Source organism: Melozone crissalis, unplaced genomic scaffold, assembly GCF_028551555.1.
Source record: "Melozone crissalis strain CALT ecotype California unplaced genomic scaffold, PUWL_Pcris_2 ptg000006l_1, whole genome shotgun sequence".
In the NCBI taxonomy this organism is placed as follows: Eukaryota; Metazoa; Chordata; class Aves; order Passeriformes; family Passerellidae; genus Melozone; species Melozone crissalis.
Genome location: NW_026535784.1, coordinates 36,269,713 through 36,286,450, shown reverse-complemented (window position 1 = coordinate 36,286,450; position 16,738 = coordinate 36,269,713). Strand labels below are relative to the sequence as shown.

Sequence of the window (16,738 nt, the reverse complement as noted above, 5' to 3'; positions counted from 1 at the left end):
ACAAGACATTTAGGAGGTGATTTAGGAAATCAGCAAAATGATAAACAAGCATAGCTTTCCTGGTAATGAGTGCATGAGAGATGTAATTATGAAAAAGGAACAGAGCATGAGCACCATATTTATGGTGATACAAACAGAAATAAAATGAGTAAGAACATTAAGATTCAACTAAGATGTGTAGAGGGACTGTGAAGTGGAGGTGTATTCAAGCAGTGGGTGATTTCTGCTGGAAGGAGAGCTCTTGCTGAAGTAAGTTCAGAACGCACTGGAAAAAAATACTGGAATTATGAGAAATCACACTTTGACAGAAGGTAGAGAGAAGTAACACTGTTTCTATTTCTTTTGAGAAACAACAGGACAAAATGAAATACAGAAAGCACATGTTTTCAAAAAAAAAAAATTCTATACAGTGCTTTGAGTCCAAAATGTGGGGAGATGATGTTACTCATCAGCACTTCTATAGTTTTATTGATAGAGTGCCCTGTTCTGCTTTGATATATACATGCTTGATTAAGATGATGATTGGTTAAGTGTAATGATGATTATCTGATGCGAATTTTAAATGGTTGAAGGTGAAGCTCACCAGTGGACATTGTTGGTCAATCTGCAGTAACATAGTGTAATATTGGTTATTTTCGTATATTCATGCAAGGTGTTTTGTCAAAATCACTCCTTGTATTAATGGGAAGGCAAAATTACAGTAATAGTTTTCATTTACATTTTATTTTTGAGGCTGCCTCCTCCTCCTTCCCCAAGGAACACTGAGAAGCTCCAAGAAGAGTGTCAGCCTGACTTGAGGGCTGGGAGGTTGTCTTCTGTCAGTGAGTAAAGGAAAAGGACAGATAAAATGCTGGTGCTGAATGTCAACCTGGGGATTAAGCATGGGTATAAGCTAGGGGTTTTTAATTTTTGTGAGGGGCTCTTGATGTGTTATATCTGGCTCTTTTTTTCTTTTTTTCTTTTTTTTTTTTTGCCATTATCCACCTGGCAAAGGGCTTTTAAAGGGTTCACCTGAAGCTGAAGCAATAGAAGCAATGTACACAGTAGTTAATTAAATTGGCCAAAGTACTTTTGGCTCCACCTTAGGGAAAGGCCTTATAAAGATTTTCCAATTTGCTTTCAATGATCTGAAAATTAATAGCAGCACACTATTCCAATATAGAATAAGATCTTTTATCATAAAATTTCAAAGTGACCTCTGTAAGTTTGAATTGACCTCTGTATATGAAAAAATATATTTTCAGTGAGCTGTGATAGCAAAAATACTGTTAATAATTTATATAAGGGATATTTAAGACTGCATGCAGTTTTACTGGACATTTACAAAATTACCAGCATGTACTTTTAAAAAGAGTTTATAAAGTTGAACCTCATTTACACTGGATTTTAGTGGAGCAGTAAGCTGCAGCAGAAATTAAAGGAGTATTAAATATGAAAATATCATATTTGTTATGTTTCCATGCTGTCAGTACCATTATACCATCCTACATTGCTTATTCTTGTTAATATTTTGGTTTCCAAATGAAGGCATTATTGAAGAGTGGACTCATATTTTAAGAAAATTATTTGTCTTAGAAATTCAAGGACACTATTTAAATGCTCATTGTAAATAGGATCAGTTTTACAATGAAGGAACAACCCAGACTTTAGTACACACACAGAGATATGTTTGTGCTTTGATGTATTTTTTCCCAAAATACATTTGTGTGTTGTTTTAGGTCATTTGAGCAGAAATTTGAAAATAGGCACCAAAGATTGTTTTTTTACCTCCTAAGAACTCAATTCAGCAAGAGCATTCAGGCTGGAGTAGATCTGTAGAACACTGAGCTTCTCTACCTGTGCATTTAGAGTGGTTGATCTTGTCAATAAACTGAGCCTCCCAGGACAATTTTGGATAGGAACTTTCTGCACTAACTTTCTCATCTTTGACAAATACCTGAAAAATCTCTATACTATATTCAGTTTTTACAGTAAAGTCTTTAGGCTTGTGCTTAACTCTATGCAAAATGTGGAGGCTTTTTTTCTGATTAAAAGCTAGTACTTGTTGACATTGTTCAGGCCATTCCTAGACATTTCATGCTTCATATTTGTATTCTGAATTTGAATCTACATTATTTCCCTTCCTAAATGTCTTTAAAATTATATGATACTGTATAACAATTAGGGTTCAGAAATCTGAAGCTTGCTAATGAATCTGTATGTACTTTTTAGCCTATTAGGCCTTACCTTTAATTTCTACTCTCTTTGTTAATATGAAATTAACTTAAATTAATATTGCAGGTCAATTGAAAGAGGTAATAAAGTCAAGAGGTAGAAACATGCCAATCTAAAAATACTTCAGAATGAAAATAATAAATATTAAGGCATATTAACAAAAATCTGAGGATTGATAAGGAAACAAAGGATATAATGAGTTCCTTTCTTATTTATTTCATTTAGTAAGTTTAAAAATCCTGTTTGTTAATTTTTCATTTAAATCCTGGTTCTCATCTGTTTGTGTATTGCTGTGCATGAGTTCCTGGGAACACCACAGTGCTTTAGCAACAGAGGAACTGAATAGCTCACGCTAGAATACTGGACATTATCTAGTGTTGTGTAAAGCTGGCTTAGATAAAATTATTTTGTGATTTATTTAGGGCTATAACTATGACATCTGTTTTCAATCAATCTTCTCATTGATACAAGTTAAATATTGATAGCCTTACTGAAATATCAATTACATAATTACTAGGGGAATATTGCATATTAGGTAGGAAACTACTACTAAAAGATGTAATTGGGAGTTGGAAGATATGAATAAATTTAGAGCAATTCATAAATTTAGAACAATTTTTTCCTTGCACTTCATATGTACATCCTTTAATTTTTTTTTTTGTTTGGTTGCTTTTGTGGCGGGATTTTAATAACTTTTATAGAATAATTGTGAAGAATAAGGTTCTGATGATAATAGGTTAGATGTGTATTTTGTGTGAGCATGCCCATAGAAAAATACTCCTATTATCCAGCAACCCATGCAAAGTCAAAGATCTTTGAATATGTCATGGAGGAAGGGCTCATGACTGTTCATGAACAGTTTCTTGCAGCAGAGGTCAGAGATGCAGTAGCTTTAAAAACTGCTAAACCCTTAGGTGTCTTTGTAGTAAAGTTGATATGTGAGTTCAGATAGTTCTCAACTGAGTTTCCAAGCCCTACCTTGCCTGAGCAGGGCTATTGCACATATTTTGATGTTCTACTAAAGTATTGCAAAAGTCCAAAGTTACATTTACTGCTTTCTTAGCTGTCATTTGGCTTTTATATTTCTGCTATATCTGATTACCACGCAAAGATTTCTGAACCTGGCAGCCTAAGCCCCAGATGAAAACTGCTGTTAAATGGTTTCACGATTATCTAGGTTTTTAGGTCTTCACCTTTGCCATACACTTGCCCCTCAATCTGAATTATACTTCTGTGATTTCCCTTTCAAAATCAGTATGCTTCCACAAAAAGGCTGTGTTTTGAAGAATTAGAATTTCTTGATGTTTGACCAAAAATTCCAGACAAGTTCTAACCTTTTACTAGACCCACCCATTTTCTACTGATTACAGCTTGCCTAAAATCACACTAAAAATATGTGCAGGAGGACATGCCTGCACTGGCACATAGAGGCAGGTCTGAGCTCCCTTTGGTTGTGTTAGCCTACAAAAGGCAGGGAAAGATTGGGCAGAGACACCTGTGCAAGTTCAATTAAATTCCAGCAACCTTAGTGCAGCATTTTCACACAGCTCAGTGTAGCTGGCTGAGAACTCACTGTTAGCTCATTGTGTTCACAACACTGTGTAAAACGTGATAATTTCACGTGTTCACCATCCTCTGCTTATGAAGTCAGCTCCTTCCAACAAACATACCTTCAAAGTGGCTCTTTTTTTCCATCCATTCTGAGGGGAGAATGGTCTTCTCTCTTACCTGTATGTGAATCTCTATGTGAAACACTGGAAATGAGTGATTTTTTTCATACCTTGAATTTGCTTAAACAAATTTTATCCCCACTGATCTTAGCTGGTAGAAGGAGAGGTATGCTTCTGCACAGGATAATTACACAAAATCTCTACAGTGAATCCAAAGCATGAGGGGTTCTGAGACTGAACTGTGCAGACACTGGCTACAGTGTTCATTTATCATGGCACTTTGGCTGGAACTCAGATATCAGAAATCTCAGACAAAAGCACAGCACGTCGTTGAGTTAATAATGGAGGCTAGAATTTCTTACATACTGACTCCAGCATCCTCCTGACTATAAATCCAAGTTGGATTAATGAAAAAGTAATATAACTAAAGAGTGGCATGTCGAGCTGCAGCATGAATGAAGCCCCATTTCCTATGGACTGGTGTCTTGTGGTTGTTTGGCCTTGATGGTTAAGGTATGAAAATCCTGTGGCTTTTCTTACAACTGAATATTTGTAAGTGCTGGCATGCAGATTCTTAGGTGTCATGAAAATTGTGATCTCCTACTGCAGCCTTTTCTTCAGCCACCAACTTACAGGATCTGATCTCAATCCTCAGTTTTATATTTCTACAGAATGTCTGGAAACAGAATAATCTTTGAGATCAATATCCTTTTGTATCACTTCCACTGAAATCAGACGGTGAGTTCCAAAGCTATTTAGGAAGCACACATGGGGATATGTATGGAGTGTACTCAGACAATGTTTGACAGCAGAGCAAACTATGGCAGAAACAACACTGCATTTTTCCCAACTGTCATTAGTGAAAAGTTAGAGTATATTTTTCATAATTCTGGATGTCTGTAGGGGAAAATTGTTGTCTTAAAAATTTCTGCTTTGACAAGTTTGGACTAAATCTTGATTTGTGCCTGAGGAAATAATGCCAAATAAACTAGGTGTCTTGGAACTTTCAAGGCACAGAAATAGGATGATGGACAATAAAGCAGGAGATTACAAGACTATAGACTTGCACGATTTTGATTGGTTTTGAAGCTTCAATTTGGCACTAACCTACAACTCAATTGCCTGTTGCTCATAAGAAATGCTTTGCCTTTCTTGCACAGTAACGTTGTCTCTTCTTTCAAACAATAACTTGGAAGTCAGTTCTTAATATTTTATAACTTTTGTGATTTTTAAACATTCCAAAGTAAATCCAGATACCTTGGCTAAATTTTAAATACCAAAGAAATAAGTTTTTAGAGGAAAGTAATAAATATCTCTGTGTTTATAACATTGATTTAATACTGATTAAAACAGAAAACCTAATTTTTCTCTGAGATATGTCTGTGATGCATATAAATTATGGTTTGAAAAATATAAGTTATCAGAGCCTTTAGCACCAGTAAAATATTATTCTTGGCAGACATCAATTTCAATGATATTTGAATCTCAGTTTATGCAAAGCTCTCATAAGAAATTATTGCATTCATCTGTGTAAGGCTGAAAAAATCAGACCAGAAATAACCTATGCAAAGTGTGGAGAAGTCTGGAGAATGAGCCCATGGAAATGGCACTGATTACTTGACCTTACTGCCTCCTCACAGCTGCTCACATCTAACACAGCTCACTTTTCCTCTGCTTCAGAGTGTGACCACAAAACAGCCCTTTCTCCTTGCTGGTGTTGTCTTGTGATGCTGCTCCTCTGATTTCTGCAGATTTATGGAGCAATCTGCCGAGAGAGAGCTGAGTTATGAGGCAGTATATTTATTTCTCAGGGGAGTTACCTCATTAGGGACCCTCTTTGCATTTGCCAGTTCAATGCACGTTCCTTCACTGGACAGTGAGCAGGCACTTACATGTGTACTTACTCACACGTGCACATGCACAGAGGAGCAGTAGCTTTGGATCTGCATCCTAGAAGCAAAAAGATCATATTTAAAACTGAGTAGCCTCTGCATTTGTCAATTAAATGGCTGTTTTTACAGCTGAACTGAGTACTGAGATGTTTGCAACCCATTTACCATACTCTTGAGGTGTAGAACAGAGAAGTGGGAGTTTCTGAAGGGAGCAAGGGAATATGTACTCTGGTTGCCAGCAGCAATAGAAAAAAAAGCTATATTTTTGAGAAGAAAAAGTGTTATTTATGTCTGGGTTTTTTTTTTTCTTTTGCAGTATGGCTTATATCTGTTTTAATTTCTGACATCCTTGCCCTGTTGTTTGGATCTCAATGTTCAACTAAGGTCTATTCCAAGGCTTGCAATCTAATAATTATTTAAATTCAGGAGTGTAAAAGAAACCTGTTAAAACTCATAATCAGAAACCAGCTATTTCCAGATTAGTATGCTACATCTGTTCTAACTTCCAGCTATGGACAGTATTATCTTGAGGCCTTGATGAACAGTAGAGGACACTGAGGAACATGTGGAAATCAATTGCTATGCCATAGGGTACCTCTGCAAATCTGCACAAACCTATGACGTCTCAGATGCATCCACAAGCTCTATCACTAACTATTTTTTTCTGTTGCAATTTTCAGGTCTTACTGGAATATCTGAAATGAGTGATGCCAGACTGATAATCACAGATAAGGTACTTTGTTAGTCTATATCAAGGTACAAAAGAACTCTTTGAAGTTCTTTAAGCATGTTCAGATTGAAAAACTATAAAATATATCTGAACACTGAAGTTGTATAGTGGTGACTTTTTCTGATTGCCTTTAGAGTTGTCAAAAATGTTATATATTTTCTGTGCTGCCTCGAGGTCCAGCTACTCTTATCTAAAAACGCTCATAATTTGCAAGTTATTGTCTCTTCTGCGTAATAAGACTTTCAGAAGTACCTCAATTACTTAGATTGTAATTGAGGTACTTAAGACCTTTAAATAGTTTTGAAAAAGTTGTCTAAATAAATTCAATTTCCTAAGGGTGTATATGAGAAAGACCTGTAGAAACAAACAAAAAAGAATTCATTAGGGGTTTGGAACACCTCTGCCATGGAGACAGGCTGAGGGAGCTGGGGTTGTTCAGCCAGAGTGACCTTAGAGCACTTTCAGGTACCTAAAGGGGTGTAGAAGAGAGCTGGAAATCGACATTTTACAAGAGCATGTAGTGAGAGGACCTGGGGGCATGACTTTATGCCAAAATGTAGGAGGGTCCCTGGAAACACTCAAGATCAGGCTGTCCATGGCTTTGGGCTCTGGTCTAGTTGACAATGTCCCTGCTCACTGCACAGGGGTTGAACTAGATGAGCTTTACAAGGCCTATGACAAAGCCAAAACATCCTATGACTCTATGAATAATTTCATTAATCAACACCTGAAATTTAGTCTGAATAACCTGTGATATTACATTCCTATGTCAACAATGACTGCAATGCAATTCTGTTCAGAAAAACCTGAGTTGATACTTTGAATCAATGTTTTCCAAAGGCTTTGATGAAGTATAAGGAAATGCTTTTGAGGATCAATATAAATGTTCACAAGACTAAATTTTAGCTTGTTAATTTGAAAACATTGGGATTTTGAATTTATCTTTGTTCTCTTTGTACAGTAATCAGAGTATTTAGAAACATGGGAACTGTGACATCCGTGATTAAGGGCTGGAAGAAAACTCATGGGAAGTATTGTGTGTGCTTGCTCTGTTCTGCTCTTCCTGGACCTCCACATTCGATCACTGTCAGGAGCAAAATATGAACTAGGCAGATCTTTGTTGTGACTCATGTTCTTGTAAGTGCTTTCTGCATTTTTCTGTTGCTTGAATTGTATTCCATTACAACAGAGAAGCCTGCAAGCTCAGGAGCTGTGCATGTTTTTTCACTATGCCCAGCATAATGGGGCATTAACCTTTGCCACTTCTTGGTCTGCCCTGGAAAAATATCAATAACATGACTAATAATGTAATACTACATTATTTTCTCCCTCTAATGTAAAACTACGGTTTTACATTAGAGGGAGAAAATAATGTAAAAAAACAGTGCAGGGAAATAAAAAGTGAACTTCCATGAAAGTAATGGGAGCGGAATTAAAGAGTAAGCTCAAACACTAAATCAGTGTTCAGGTAAGAATGTGATCTTCTGCAAGTTTACTGAACCTAAAAAAAGCTAGGACATTTGGGCTTCACCTTGTATCCACCCATAATACCAACACCTGTATTCATGTTTTAATGATGTTATTTTAGTAATCCCAGATCCTTCAACCAGATCATGGTATACTGGTATCCTTTGCTTAATCAGATTTCCAGCTAATGTGGTGGTTTTTATAACTGTGTAAATAATTTGAAAATAAATATTGCAAAGTTAACTGAAAGTAAACCAAAATATGTGCATCCACAGTATGACTGACGATTTAGCCTGAAGTCTGAAAATATCTCTGCAAGATTGTTCTGTAATGAAGTGGTTGTCTGGCTTAGAGAAACTCTTGAGGAACTGGACAGATGTACCAATGAAGTGTTTCTACATACTCACACCTCCCTTATGCCTTAGCATAAGGGGTTGAAGATACAGGACTAGGTGTTCATTTTCTGTGACTCAGAAAAGCTGTTATTTCTCTAGATTGTTGCATGCCACTGATATGTGCATGTCCTCTTTCCCCCCTGTTAATTTCATCAACTCAATCAAGGTTTCAGATGACATAGTCCATTGAAGCTTTTGATAGATCAGTGCATTATTTGAATGATTCAATATTGCTGGTGTGGGATTAGATGAGTTGTTTTAAGGATCAATGGAAGTGTGCGTGCGTGACCGTAATGTCTCTCATATCAGAATAGAAATTAATTGCCATTCCCCTTGTTCATCTTGGCTGTTCTTCTAGAAGATATTCTGTTGTTTCACTGCTGGAAGTCTTTGTCAATCCATGCTCACCTTTTAAAAATAATCCTGCTAAAGAAAATAGATGTAAGCTTTCTCTCTCCAGGGTTGCTAATTAAATGAAATAATTGTTTTTAGTTATGTCTTGCTGACTTTTTTTAGCATTTAAGTGACAAATCATCAAGTGTGGCTTATCAAAGTGTGTAAATTTCATTCTTTAGCAAGGACTCTTAGGACATGCCACTGCTGCCAGTAATATTCTTTATATCTATGATAACTGATGAGTGTAGCTTCTTCTTGAAAGACTTAAAATACCATGCTTATGTCTAATTGTAAGGTGTATTCCTATTAAAGTGCTTATCTGGCAAAGAGTCATTTGAATATTTCTTCCAGAATGATATGAAAACATATGTTAAATATATGAGCTGCTTTTTCTTTATGGCTGAATGTGTATAAATTAAAAATTGTACTAATACTTTTAAATATTCCTGAATTATGTTGAGTTGAATTATAGAAAAAATTGGCACATATTTTTGTATTATCATAAAGTAATATTCATGCTGCAGCACAAAATATATTTCCCAAACTTTCAGACCTTTTATTTGGCCTTTAAATGTCCTTTCTTGAATTCTTACATTTATTTAATCTTTTACAGTTCTCGAAGGTAGAAGAAAAATTATTGAAAAATAATTCCATGCAATCTAAGAGACTTCTACCAGAGGGGATGCAGTGCTGGATCCGATGGTCAGCAACATAAGGGAGCAAATCAGGGACTTCAAGATTGAATGCAGCCTGGTGGAGTTGGTGGAGTTTTCAGTCCTAAAGAATATGAGTCAGGTAAGGATTAGAGTTTGGCACCTGAACTTTAGGAAAGTAAACTTCTAGCTGTTTAAGGAGATGCCAGTTGGATCCCCTGAGAGATCGCCTTCAGGGACAAGGGAGTGAATTGGAGCTGGCAGATATTTAAGGATGCCTTCCATAAAGTGCAAGTTGTCACAATTCCCAGGACCAAGAAATTGGGCAAGGAAGGCAAGAGACCGGAATGGCAGAGGAGGGAACTGCTGGTCAGACTGAAGGGAAAGAAGCAAATGCACAAGTAGAGGACAGGTGACCTGGGAAGGGTGTAGAGTTGATGTATGGTGATGTACTTGGCAAAGAGTAGCAGGAAGGGCTTCTACTGGTATGTAAACTTGTAGAAGAATGTCAAAGAAGGTGTGCCCTCCTGATGAATGATACTGGCAAACTGGTAAAAATGGAGAAGGCTGAGGTACTCAACAGCTTTTTCAACTGAGTCTTCAATGGCAGCTTCTCTTCCCACTCCTTTCAAGGGGATGGATGGCAGGATGGGGGAGCAATGTCTCTCCCATGATAAGAAAAGATCCAGGACATGACCACCTGGGCAACCTGAATGTCCATAAGGCTATGGGATCCAGTGAGATGTACTCAGAGTCCTGAGGAAGTTGGCTGCCATTTGCTTGAGCAGGGTTAGCTGCAGGCAGTGAAAAAAGGCTCCCAGAATTACATACCCCTTTGAATCAAAAAGATTCCTCATCACACTAAAACAAGTGTTATTTTTCAACCTAGCATTCCTGCTATAATTTCACAATCTCTGGGCAGGCATTACAGCCTCTGAAGCAAAGCAGTCTTAAACACAGCAGTTTCAAATCCTGCCTCCTCTGATATCTGTAGCAAAAATCCCAATGGAGACAAGACTTCACCATGTTTATTCAGGCTCAAGTGTATTCCTTGATGTTTATGAGATCTCATTATGCAAACAGAATACTATAAAGGTTCCTTTGACAGCAATTTCCTGTCCACTGGCATAAAAGCAGGTCTGGTTTGGCACAATTATTAGCACCTGGCACAAGGCAGGGTTGCACCCACCAGTTCTAACACTAGAGAGGCAAAATGTGTATAACACAACGATTTTACCACCCCTCCTAGTCCTATCTTCCATAAGATAGATCTAAACCGACACAGACAACTGCATAATTTCTTCCAAAAATTAAACATTGAGAAATTGCTTCTCCAAAATTCTATGTGTTGCGTAGAGAATTCATGTGAATGAGAGGTGTTGTAATGTTTTATTAGCACTCACTTAGGATGACCTTACACTGCTCACAGTTGGCAAAACCACAGGTGAGTCACCTTGGTTAAACCACAACATATGGCCATCCTAAATGCACACCAAGAAAGTCCTCATGCTTCACTGCACCAGGAAGGCCACTGAGCCATCAGTGAGGCACTTATTAAGTAGTTGACAAGAGTTATTCTCTTCTGGAGAGTAACTCTGGTTCATTATGGCAATTCACAGGAAAAAAAAAATGACACTTGCTTTGGTTTCTATGATGTGAAGATGAAGATTAGATTTGCAGATAGTTGAGTCTAATCAGCAAACAGGACAGGCCAGCTTAACAGACTTTTGAGCATGGGAAAAATAAAAACAATGTCCACTTTTTTTGTACACTAAAAAACGTATCAGTCAAAAACTTCAATAAAGACACAAGTAATGGAACAACAATTTAAATAAAACAGTTAATTCTAGACTGTGGCATTTTCCAGGCTATAGTTGACATATCTAATATGTGCAGGTATGTGACATGCAATATGGCTGGCTTTATAATCAGCAGAATAAATTGTTAAGTTTATATCATTATACAATTATGGAGGGGAAAACTGCTTCAACAAATCTTTTGCTTTCTGCTGTCCTTCTAAATTCTGTATGCAGCTCTTCTAGCTCTTCTGCTGACATCATGAATGTGACATGCTGCTCTTGGAAACAGAATAGTAGTTTCAGTATATTTGTCTTTCCTTAGTGAGTCCCTCTATTACCAGCCTACATTTCCTGGTCCACTTTGATGTCCTATTTTGAGTCATGAGTTTAGAATCTTCCACAGTTTTGTCCCAAACTGTATGGGTGATAATATGTAAAAGAAAGATTGAAAGGGTTAGACCTGCAACTTGTTTCAGATGGAAAGGAAAATAAAACTTTAATTTTGGTTTACTATGGCTATACAACTAATCCTGTCATAAAAGGGAATAAATTGAATGTTGAGAATTGTAACTGTAGCTAGATCTTAGTGAGAACATCCTGTGACAAAAATCTAATCTATTCACCTTCATGTCTGATATTACTTGTGATTTTCTCTTATTCTTCTTTATTACCGCGACCTGATGAGGTCTCCAGGGTGAGAGAAGGATGAGAAACTTGTTTGATGATCAGAAGGCTGGATTTATTGATATATGATATATAATATATTATAACTATACTAAAAAGAATATGGAGAGAAGTTGCAGAGGCTGCTAAGCTAAGAATAGAATAGAAAAGAATCTAAAAACAAGAGAGTTCTCTGTCACTGTGTTCCAGAGAGCTTGCCCTGTGATTGGCCCTTAATTGTACACATGGAACATGAACCAATCACAGGTGCATCCTATTGCATTCACAGCAGCTGATAATCATTGTTTACATTCTCTTTCTGGGGCCTCAGCTTCCCAGAAGATGAACAAGTTCCAAAGAAAGGATTTCTATGAAAAAATGTCTGCGACACTTCTTTCCTACACATGTAGCTCTTCTTTCTGGATATTCTCATTTTCAGTTATTTCTGATTTTCTCACTTTTGCGATGTTCCCTGTAAATTTCCATATGAAAATCTTGTTCAGACTGGTAAGTTTTGTTACAATGACAGTATTTTTCTTTCAATTGCAGTTTCATCCAGAATACTTCACTTCATAGAAATAAGACACTTTTCAAAAGTAGACACTTCTGGGAATGAGAAGAGGTGGCAGTATAATGATAAAGATGCTAGACAGTAGCAAACAAATCATTATTGTTTAAAAACTTGTCACTGGACTGATAATAATCATGTAAAAATTTACAAAATATATTTATCTTGTTAACTTTTTTTTTTAAATGATGCTGTAATTCTGCAAGATTTAGTCATAATTGAATTCACAACACTGAATTTATTCCCCCTATGAGTATTTGGAGTGGCTGAATCAGTGAGAGCATTTGAATGTGTTGTGCCAGAGAGTCTAAGCTGGCTGTTTTAGGATAACCCATTCCTGATTTATTCTTGCTTTTTAATGGCGTGACTCTTTTTAGTTTTACTTAGAAATTCCAATCTCTTATGCCAGAATGTTTGGCAGCTACTTGGATGATTTACTAAGCTGTGAATTTACTATCTTGCTTTTAATCCCAGACAAATGATCCACCTGCCTGGTATTCACTTCCCTGTTATTTTCTCCAATAAATCTCGGAAATAGGATTAGTATACTGGTTTGTGTGTTATGGTGATGTTTTTTCCCTAAAGTCTGCTAATGCTGTATATTTTTTAGCTTTGCAATCAAATATTTTTGCTCAAATAATATGCAAAACCACTCACACTCTGCCACTATAACTGTCATAGATCATGAGATATCCATAGAGTGACCAAAGAAGTCACATAACTTAGCAGAAAGTTAAACATCTTGTGAGTTAGTATGTAACCAGATAGGCATAACCCCACGTTTTAGGAGGAGAGGTAGCATGCTCCAAATCACAGAGCATGTGCCATGCTACAGCATTCCAGAGCAGTTAGAGCTCTGCTGATGATCAGGGCATTGATGCATATCCATGCTTGGAGAGAGGGAAGATTCCCTGCTCAGGATGTTAGAAATACAAAATGAGTGTATCAGTGTTCAGGAGCGAAGTAGAATACTTCAAAAGGGAGCATCCATCTCCCTAAGAATCTTGCTAAGCTCTTGCCTGTGCAGCATTTATCTTAGGGTACAATATTTTTTATAAAAATATTCCTTTTTATATGTTTTTGTTATTTTCTTAAGAAAAATAGCATCCCAGATGAAGTAAAGTGCCTCAGAATGATATTTGTATCAACCACTGAGTTGAAAGGATGTAGTCTAGTAGCAACCCTGGAAGTAAGAAGAAATTTCTGCACCCTGGTTGCTTGACATGTAGCTGTTGATTTTGAAGGAAATGCAAATCTATTACAGAGCTTTGGAGCTATGCACTTGGGTGAACAGATTTTTTTTCCACAAAAGTTCAGCATTGGAGATATTTTCTAGAATAAAAGCGATGTTGTTTCAATTACCTTCTGTTTGACTTAGAATGGCTTAGAAGGTTTTAAAGTTATTTTTCTCATGTCTTAAAGAATGTCAGGAAAAGTGGGCAGTCTAGGAGCATTATTTCCCAGTCTCTCAGCTTGGAATTGCTAGATTTTGCAGAAACAAATGTTAATTTCAGGAGTCACTTAAACCTCTCTTTTCCTTGACATTATTAAGTGTTATGGTTATGAAACTAAAGAACCACTTTCTTATATTTGATGGTGTGTGTGTTTCTGTCTGTACATGTCTGTCTCCTGCCATCATTCAATGACTGTTTTTGTCCGGGCTGAGGAGTGACAGAAAGTGTTGGGTGAGCACTGAACCACTGAATTTCTGTGTAAAATAAGAAGCAAAACCTCTCCTAAATCTGTTTACATCCCAAGTCTTTTTATGCAGGTCTCATTAGTGACTGTACTTTCTCACTTTACTCACAGAGCATCCTAGGGACTCCAAAGAACAAATGATTACAAAATCTGTTGGAGTGATTCACACCAGCAACATCAGTTGATCCAGTGTTTCATTAGGGCCATCTTTCTGGTCCTCCCAGACCTTCTGAATGTAATCCTGAAGCTGTGAAATTATTTAGCTCACAGGACAAGCTGGACTTGCTATGATAATGGAGAGAAGGTGAGACAAAGATAGAACCTGCACAGGGGTTTCTTCATTAGCTGCTCAGTACTGTTCAGTGTTTTCATGGTTGGTTTTGGTATTATTGGTATTATTTGGTATTTGGTAGTATTTTGTAGTATTTGGTTTTCAAGTATTTGAAATTTGAGAATTTCAGCTATTTGATGACATAGCAACCATATGCAATGTTAGACAAATGCACCAATTTTGGATCACAGGAAACAAGACTATTTGTTCTCCAGAGTACCTGCGCTGCAAACCTTCTAACATGAATGCAATTTTTAAGTCTGAGGGGGTGGCTTTTTCACAGCCTTCTTCACAGATGCACTGTTGTTAGTTTACTGGTAACTGTTTTAATCACAGTGGGTGGCTAACCTGGGACTATTTCATGCTATTTTCTTCAGTATAACTTCATAAAGCAACAGAATATGGTAATTGGGAAGGAAAGAGAACGTGACACATGTATTACAGGAAAGAATACTTAAAATGCAAGATGCAGTTTTCAAAATACTTAAACAGTAACATTTTCACACTTTTTATTAACATCAGGGAGATTTTTCAGCCTATTCATTAGGATTTTTTTTCCTTTAAGTAGAGGTCTTGTAATTGCAATTAATTTCATTTTTTTATCTGCTGTTATGGACAAATATGGTTGTTAGTTGGTATCCAGAACAACCTTATGTGCAAACTAATGGGAATAAAATATGTTCTACAATGAGGACATCTCATATCTAGTCAGATGATGACAGCAATACTGCTATTGTAGTCCAGATTTCCTTTTCTTTCATCTTTTAACCTTTGTTTCTTTTACTTTTCTGTACTCAAGACAAAGTTGCAGCAAGGTTTTTGTCTTCAAAGGAATCTCTTTGGTTTTGAAGTTCAGTCCGCTCAGAAATGGATGACACATTACTGGTTTAAAGGCAGAGTTTCAAAGTTTTTATAATGAGAAGTTTTATTTTCAAAATATAAACTTTTTTGTGTGCTCAGGGAATCAAACATTTCCAGGAAAACTGCCACTTTTTCTTTTTCCCCCTTTATTTTAGCCCTGCTTTTAGAGACACTAAATTATTTCAGTTCTGTCTGGAGGATTTTGTGTTGAAAAGCAGCCTTAGCTGAGGACAGTGTCATGCTTGCATAACTGCATGCCATATTTTTCCAATTTGCACCACAAGAGAAGAAATAAAGTTTATAGCATTTATCAGGCACTGGGTAGAGTGCCAAATCCCAGACAAGGTTTTTCTGAAGTCTGCACGTGCCAGGAAGGTAATGGATAATGGATTGGTAGTAAAATGTCAATGCCAGGGGAAAATACTGGCCTGCCATGAAAGTCCCAAAAGGAAAAAGGAAAGTTGTAGCATGAGGAGTCTATTGCCAAAAAGCAACGAGATCAAGTAAATGAGTACAGCTGCCAGGCAGCAACATGAGTGACATTTTTATGGTTGTGAGCCTGTTTTTCTAATTCTGCACCCCCAAACTGAGTAAAACCACACTAATGTTAATTCTTAATTCCTACCACCAGGCCTACTGAGGTGCTCTCTCCCAGTGGTACTGTGGTCACTGAATGGGAGCTATCAGCAGTGGCACAAAGATGAGACTTCCCTCAGCAGAGCCACTCACAGGTTGGATAAGACAAAGGAGTCCTATGGAATAGACAAAATTTATTTTCCCTCTTTCAATAGTTCTGTCATAGAGAGCCACATTTGTCTTCATGCTCACTGCTTATGTGACACAATCACATTTCAGCTTTTGTATTTCAGGTCTGTTTACCATACCACAAAGACATTGCTGAGCCTCTGCTTAAGTGGAAGGTAGGAGGTAGGTTGTTGTTCTGTGACTTAAAAGAAATAATGGGTTTATGTCTGATCTGATCTATGCCACTTCATTAAAGGAAATTGGAAAGACAGAGACTCCCAAACACTAATAGGACAGTAATTCAATTAATTTTTTTTTTTAATTTCTAGTTTGGTTCACTTTGATATGATGGTGCATAAGGTGTGAAATTCAGTTATTTTCTTAACAGAAGAGAGCCAGTTTATAACATAGGCTTTAAACAGTACTGGGAGCCAAATTTATATGAAAGTGAAAAGCTGTGAAAACTGGGAGAAGTATTTTTTGTCAAATAATACCTTTTTCTGTCCTTAATTTTGTATATTTCCTAAAATAGCATAAACCACTATTATTTTGGAAATGAATTAAATTTAGTCTTTATTGCATTCCGCATGTGTTGCAAGCACAGAGGTAGTTTTTATTGAGGTTTTTCAGGGTTTTGGTTTTTGGTGTTTTTTTTTG

The 16,738-nt window shown here is 36.8% G+C and overlaps 1 long non-coding RNA gene across 1 annotated transcript; it reads left to right on the top strand.

Annotated features, from left to right (window-relative positions):
• The first annotated feature begins 6,456 nt into the window (after positions 1-6,456).
• On the top strand, positions 6,457-16,266 carry LOC128950941 (uncharacterized). Its single transcript, XR_008484406.1, has 3 exons — positions 6,457-6,509; positions 7,468-7,643; positions 16,207-16,266. It is a non-coding gene; the product is annotated as an uncharacterized LOC128950941 (long non-coding RNA).
• Positions 16,267-16,738: the final 472 nt, after the last annotated feature.